General features: G+C 50.3%; 1 protein-coding gene across 1 annotated transcript in view; it reads right to left on the bottom strand.

Annotated features, from left to right (window-relative positions):
• CARD14 (caspase recruitment domain family, member 14) overlaps nucleotides 1–1,300 on the bottom strand; it is a 53,334-nt gene extending 52,034 nt beyond the window's left edge. Inside the window, exon 1 of the mRNA XM_011958407.1 lies at nucleotides 1,278–1,300. The gene's annotated coding sequence lies outside the window, so the exon portion shown is untranslated. The remainder of the gene's footprint in view (nucleotides 1–1,277) is intronic.
• Nucleotides 1,301–5,815: the final 4,515 nt, after the last annotated feature.

Genomic DNA, 5,815 nt, shown 5'->3' with positions numbered 1-5,815 from the left:
AGGAAGGAAGGAAGGAAGGAAGGAAGGAAGGAAGGAAGGAAGGAAGGAAGGAAGGAAGGAAGGAAATGAAAGAAGGAAGGAAATGAAGGAAGGAAGGGGAGAGAGAAAGAAAGAGAGAAAGAAAGAAAGAGAAAGAAAGAAAGAAAAAAGAAAGAGAGAGAGGGAAGGAGGGAGAGAAAGAGAGAAAGAAAGAAACAGAGAAAGAAAGAAAAGAGGCTGGGAGCAGTGGCTCACACCTGTAATCCCAGCACTTTGGGAGACCAAGATGGGCAGATCACCTGAAGTCAGGAGTCTGAGACCAGCCTAGCCAACATGACAAAACCCTGTCTCTACTAAAAATAAAAAAAATTAACCAGATTAACCAGATGTGGTGGCATGCAACTATAGTCCCAGTTACTTGGGAGGCTGAGGCAGGAGAATCGCTTGAACCCAGGAGGCAGAGATTGCAGTGAGCCGAGATTGTGCCACTGCACTCTAGCCTGGGCGACAGAGCGAGACTTCTGAAAAAGGCAAGAAGAGGGGAGGAGAGGGGAGGGGAAGGGAGGAGAGGAGAGGGCCCAGAGATCCCTAATTCCAAACTCTGAATCTAACTGTACAATTCTAGAAGAACCTAAGATCATAAAATCCTGAGCATCTAAGATGTGGGTTCTCCTCATTTGACCCCTCCCAGGTCAACATCCTTCCCCTAACCCAAGGGTCAGTCTCTTCCCTTGCCAGTGAAGTAGGGAAGAAGGCACATGCATACACACACACACACACACACACACACACACACATACACACACACACATGTACACACCCCATGGGAGGCAGATGGTCACAAGCCCAGGAGGAGGGGGCACAGTTCATCCCAGCCCCCCAGTGCCATGACACGCTCACTGTGCCCCTGCTACCAAGAGCAGGCAGCTGGTCTTGCTCGCTTTGTTCTGAACTTAGACACCTTCCTTCCCCTGTCTTTCGACCTGCGGCAAAAGTGAGGAGATGAGAGTATAAAACGGAGAATCCCTTTCATCTAGCACGACCCATGCTGTTTAAAGGTGGAACTCAGCATTCAGAGAATGTTCCAGCGATTGATCCAGCAACACAGACAAGCGGTTTTCTGCTCTCTAGTCCACACACAAGGCAGCACCTCCACTCCTGATGAGGAAGAAGCCGACCCCTCCCACTCCCCTGGGACTGCTCTTGGCCCCATCAGACCTGTGTCAGCTGAGCCCCTCCGTAGGCTGAGTCCTCCACAGGCTGACCTGCTGTCTGCCGGATGGACTGTGTGTACTTACCTTCCCTCTCCCAGGGAAGCGAGGACTGAATGTGGCCCAATCTCTGGCTGAACTGAACGGCAGTGGACAAGCAGGTTTGACAGGCACGTCCCACAGGAGCAGCACCTTATATGGGGCTTCTATGAGCCATCGAAGCACAGTACATTCCCACAGCTGGGCATTGATGTAAGAACCACAGGGATGGCAGAGAACAGTCCGTGCATCTGGTCGACCCACAGAAGATGGTGACTGAGGGGAAGGCTTCAGGGCTGGGGACTGGGAATCCTCTCTCCTTTGTGAATGGTCACCCAGTTCATCATTTCTACCCTTGGGAAAATCCTAGGAAGACCAGGATAAATTCTAGGGCCCTTCTTGGGTCTCCTGATCCATTATTGGAAGTATCTAAATAATTACAATAGATCCATCTCAGGTCAACATTTCATAACTATTATTTAGATTTAGATGAAAGTCTTGGTCCTCCATGTTGACATATGTCTAGAATCTCATCGATTTTCACCACCTGCATTGTGGTGCCCTGATCATGGCCCACTGGGACCTCTGCAGTGGCTCCTAACTTCTTCCCACGCCCCCATCATCAGTGCTCAACATAGCAGGCAGAGAAGTCCTGCTACAGCATGAGTCAGCTCCTGTCATTCCCTTCAGTGTACAGGTCCTGGAGTCCTCAGCATGACCACGAGGCTCTGCTTATCAAGTCCTTGCTGACCTTCTCTCTCTTTCACCTGCTCCAAACACACAGCCTGACAGTCTTGACCGTCCAGGCACACTTCTGCCCCAGGGCCTTTGCACCTGCTGTTCCCACTGCCTGGAATACTCTTTCCTGTCTTTCCTTCCAGACTCTACTCAAATGCTACTTCCCAGATCATCCTACTTAAGTCTGTAGACCTCCCATCCCAGCCTTCTCTCCCCTTCCCTGTTTCATCTTCTCTGTGAGAATACTGCCTTGGCCTAGCGTGTATTCTAGTTACGTGGCTTCCTGCCAGCCTCCCCACTCCTCAGTCACCTACTGAGGGCAATAATTATTGTTTTTCTTGTTCCCTGCTGTGTCCCCACCCCTAGGGCTGTGATATTCCATAAATACTGGTTGAGTGAATGAATAAACATTGGTGGGGGCTTAGTTTCCAATGATGCAGACACTGAAAGAAGGGAAATTCACAGCTCCATGGCCTGAGAACCTTCAGGATTCTCCTGCAGATAGTCAAAGGTCAGCTTTCAAGGTCATGTAGCCCGTGGTGGCTGAGCAGCAACTCCCACCCAATCTCCTGGTGATGAGCCGGCTGAAGGCACAGCCAGCTGGGCAGAGCAAGTGAGAACAGAGGCCGAGGCCAGGTGCGGACATGAACTCTCCAACCAGGGTTCCAGCCCCACTGGGTGTCAGCTCCCCCTCGGGCAGGTTGGTTAAGCCCCTAAGACTCAGCTCTCTCGGTTTCCTCCAGCAGGCCTCAGGATAAGCCCTGCCCCACGGTGGGAAAGCTCGCCAGCTCATCACACTGTGCTGGCCACAAAGAAACTTCTAGTTACAGAAAATGCAAAGACATGCTGCCATTCCCAGTAAAAGAGGGGGCCAGAAGAATGCACTGGAGACAGGAGGAGTCTCACTAAGAACAGAAATAGCCATAGAAATAGTCAAGGCGCAGCCATAGAAAGGAATGAAGGGCCTTTGCAGAGACATGGATGAAGTTGGAAGCCATCATTCTCAGCAAACTAACATGGGAACAGAAATCCAAACACCGCATGTTTTCACTCGTAAGTGGGAGCTGAACAGTGAGAACACATGGACACAGGGAGGGGAACATCACACACGGGGGCCTGTGGTCGGGGGAGTGGAGGGAGAGCATCAGGACAAACAGCTAACGCACGTGGGGCTTAAAACCTAGGTGATGGGTTGACAGGTGCAGCAAACCACCACGCCACACATTTACTTACGTAACAAACCTGCAGCAAACCACCACGCCACACATTTACTTACGTAACAAACCTGCACATTCTGCACATGTATCCCAGAACCTAAAATAAAATACAATAAAATAAAAACAGTCAAGGAAGCCACAACCCCAAAGGACCCTGTGTTTTCTGAGGGCAAAAACCGTATCTTAGGCTGAGTGTAGTGGCTCATGCCTGTAAGCCCAGTGCATTGAGAGGCTGAGCAGGGAGGGTTGCTTGAGGCCAAGAGTTCGAGACCAGCCTGGGCAACATAGGAAGACCCTGTCTCTACAAAAAATAACTAAAAAAAAAATAGCTGGGTGTGGTGCAACACACCTGTGGTCCCAGCGACTCCAGAGGCTGACGTGGGAGGATCGCTTGAGCCCAGGAGGTAGACGCTGCAGTGAGCCGTGGTTGCACCACTGCACTCCAGCCTGGGCAACAGAAGGAGACCCTGTCAAGCAAAACAAAATAAAACAAAAAAACGTATCTTAATCACTATGGCGTCTTCAGGAGGGCCCCACTGGCAGGTCATCTGTATCACACAGAATTGCAGCTGCGTACACATGTCCAGAACCAAAAAAGCAGCACCTCTAGTAATCTGGCTGGGTTAGGTTAGGGTATCCCTGGAAAAACTCAGAAGGGGGACCTGGGGGACGGGGGCCAGCAGGCACCAGGATGGCACCACCCAGGGGCTCTGTGCCCTGTGGTAGTGATCAGTAAAGAAACGGACATGTGCCAGACTTGGGCCAGCTGTAGAGCTCCTCTGGGCACAATTTTTTTTTTTTTTTTTTTTTGAGACGGAGTCTTGCTCTGTCACCCAGGCTGGAGTGCAGTGGCTTGACTTCAGCTCACTGCAGCCTCCACTTCCCAGGTTCAAGCGATTCTCCTGCCTCAGCCTCCTGTATAGTTGGGATTACAGCTACGTGCCACCGTGCCCAGCTAATTTTTGTATTTTTAGTAGAGACGAGGTTTCACCATGGTGGCCAGGCTGGTCTCAAACTCCTGATCTCAAGTGATCTGCCTACCTCAGCCTCCCAAAGTGCTGGGATTACAGGCGTGAGCCACGACGTCTGGCCTCCTCTGGGCACTTTATTCATCCCTAGAATTTAGGGAGTTGGGGAAAAGCCTTGCCTTGAAATCACGATGTTGGCACCAGATGAAGATGGAGGCGTGAGGCCCTATAAGAATAAAAATCAGATCCTCAAAAGAAACCCCCGAGATCAGGAGTTTAGGTTGATTGAGGTAGGGGGCCTCTACCTGACTCCCCTACCATGGGTGGATGTAAATAAAGGGTCAGGGTGCATAAACAGGAGCTTATGCATCTTCACTGTTATACCTAGGGGCTGGGAGGATTCTAGGACTTACCCCAAGATACTCTAAACAGGTCCTCAACATCCTAGCTGGAGACCAGAGTAGGCGTCTCGGGCTAGGTGACTGGCTGTGGATGAGGATGAGTGGCAGCAGAGACCTCACGCCCACCTCTGGGCTGCAACAGTGCGTGCAGTGGGCTGGGTGGGGAATGGCAGGAAGCAGCTATTTCCACAAGAGCTGGTAAAACTGGTCACTCCTGTTGTGTTTTACAACTGCCTACCTGAAAGCTCTGCTTGGGTGTCTAGCCGCCTCAAATATAACCCAGCTAAGTCATATCTACTGACTTTTTTTCTTTTTCATTTTAAATATTGAGGCAAAATTCACACAACATAGAATTAACCATTCACAATTTTTTTAAAAAAAAATACAGGGTCTTGCTCTGCTGCCCAGGCTGGAGTGCAGTGGTATGACCATGGCTCACTTCAGCTCCAAAGTCCTAGGCTCAAGTAATCCTCCCGCCTCAGCCTCCCAAGTAGTTGGGATTACAGGCATGTGCCACCACATTCAGCTAATTAAAAAAATTTTTCTTTGTAGAGATGGGGTCTTGCCATATTGCCCAGGCTGGTCTCAAATACCTGGCCTCAAGCAATCCTCCTGTCTCAGCCTGTCAAAGTACTGGGATTACAGGTGTATGCCACCATGCCTGGCTAATTATTTTATTTTATATTCTCTGAAGATGGGGTCTTGCCATGTTGCCAAGGTTGGTCTTGAACTCCTGACCTCAAGTGATCCGCCCACCTTGGCCTGGAATTACAGTGTGAGCCACAATGGCCAGCCAAAATTACCATTTTTAAAATAAGCAGTTCAGGCCAGGCGCAATGGTTCACATCTATAATCCCAGAACTCTGGGAGGCCAAGGTGGGCAGATCACCTGAGGTCAGAAGATCGAGACCAGTCTGGCCAACATGGTGAAACCATCTCTACTAAAAACATGAAAATTAGGCCAGGCACGGTGGCTCACGCCTGTAATCCCAGCACTTTGGGAGGCCAAGGCCGGCAGATCACGAGGTCAGGAGATCGAGACCATCCTGGCTAACATGGTGAAACCCCATCTCTACTAAAAATACAAAAAATTACTGGGTATGGTGGCAGGTACCTGCAGTCCCACCTATTCAAGGAGGCTGAGGCAGGAGAATGGTGTGAACCAAGGAGGCGGAGCTTGCAGTGAGTCAAGATTGCGTCACTGCACTCCAGCCTGGGTGAGAGAGCTAGACTCTGTCTCAGAAAAGAAAGAAAGAAAGAAA

The sequence above is a fragment of the Colobus angolensis genome, unplaced genomic scaffold (genome assembly GCF_000951035.1).
Source record: "Colobus angolensis palliatus isolate OR3802 unplaced genomic scaffold, Cang.pa_1.0 Scaffold1, whole genome shotgun sequence".
NCBI classification, from domain to species: Eukaryota; Metazoa; Chordata; class Mammalia; order Primates; family Cercopithecidae; genus Colobus; species Colobus angolensis.
This window is presented reverse-complemented; position numbering and strand designations above follow the sequence as displayed.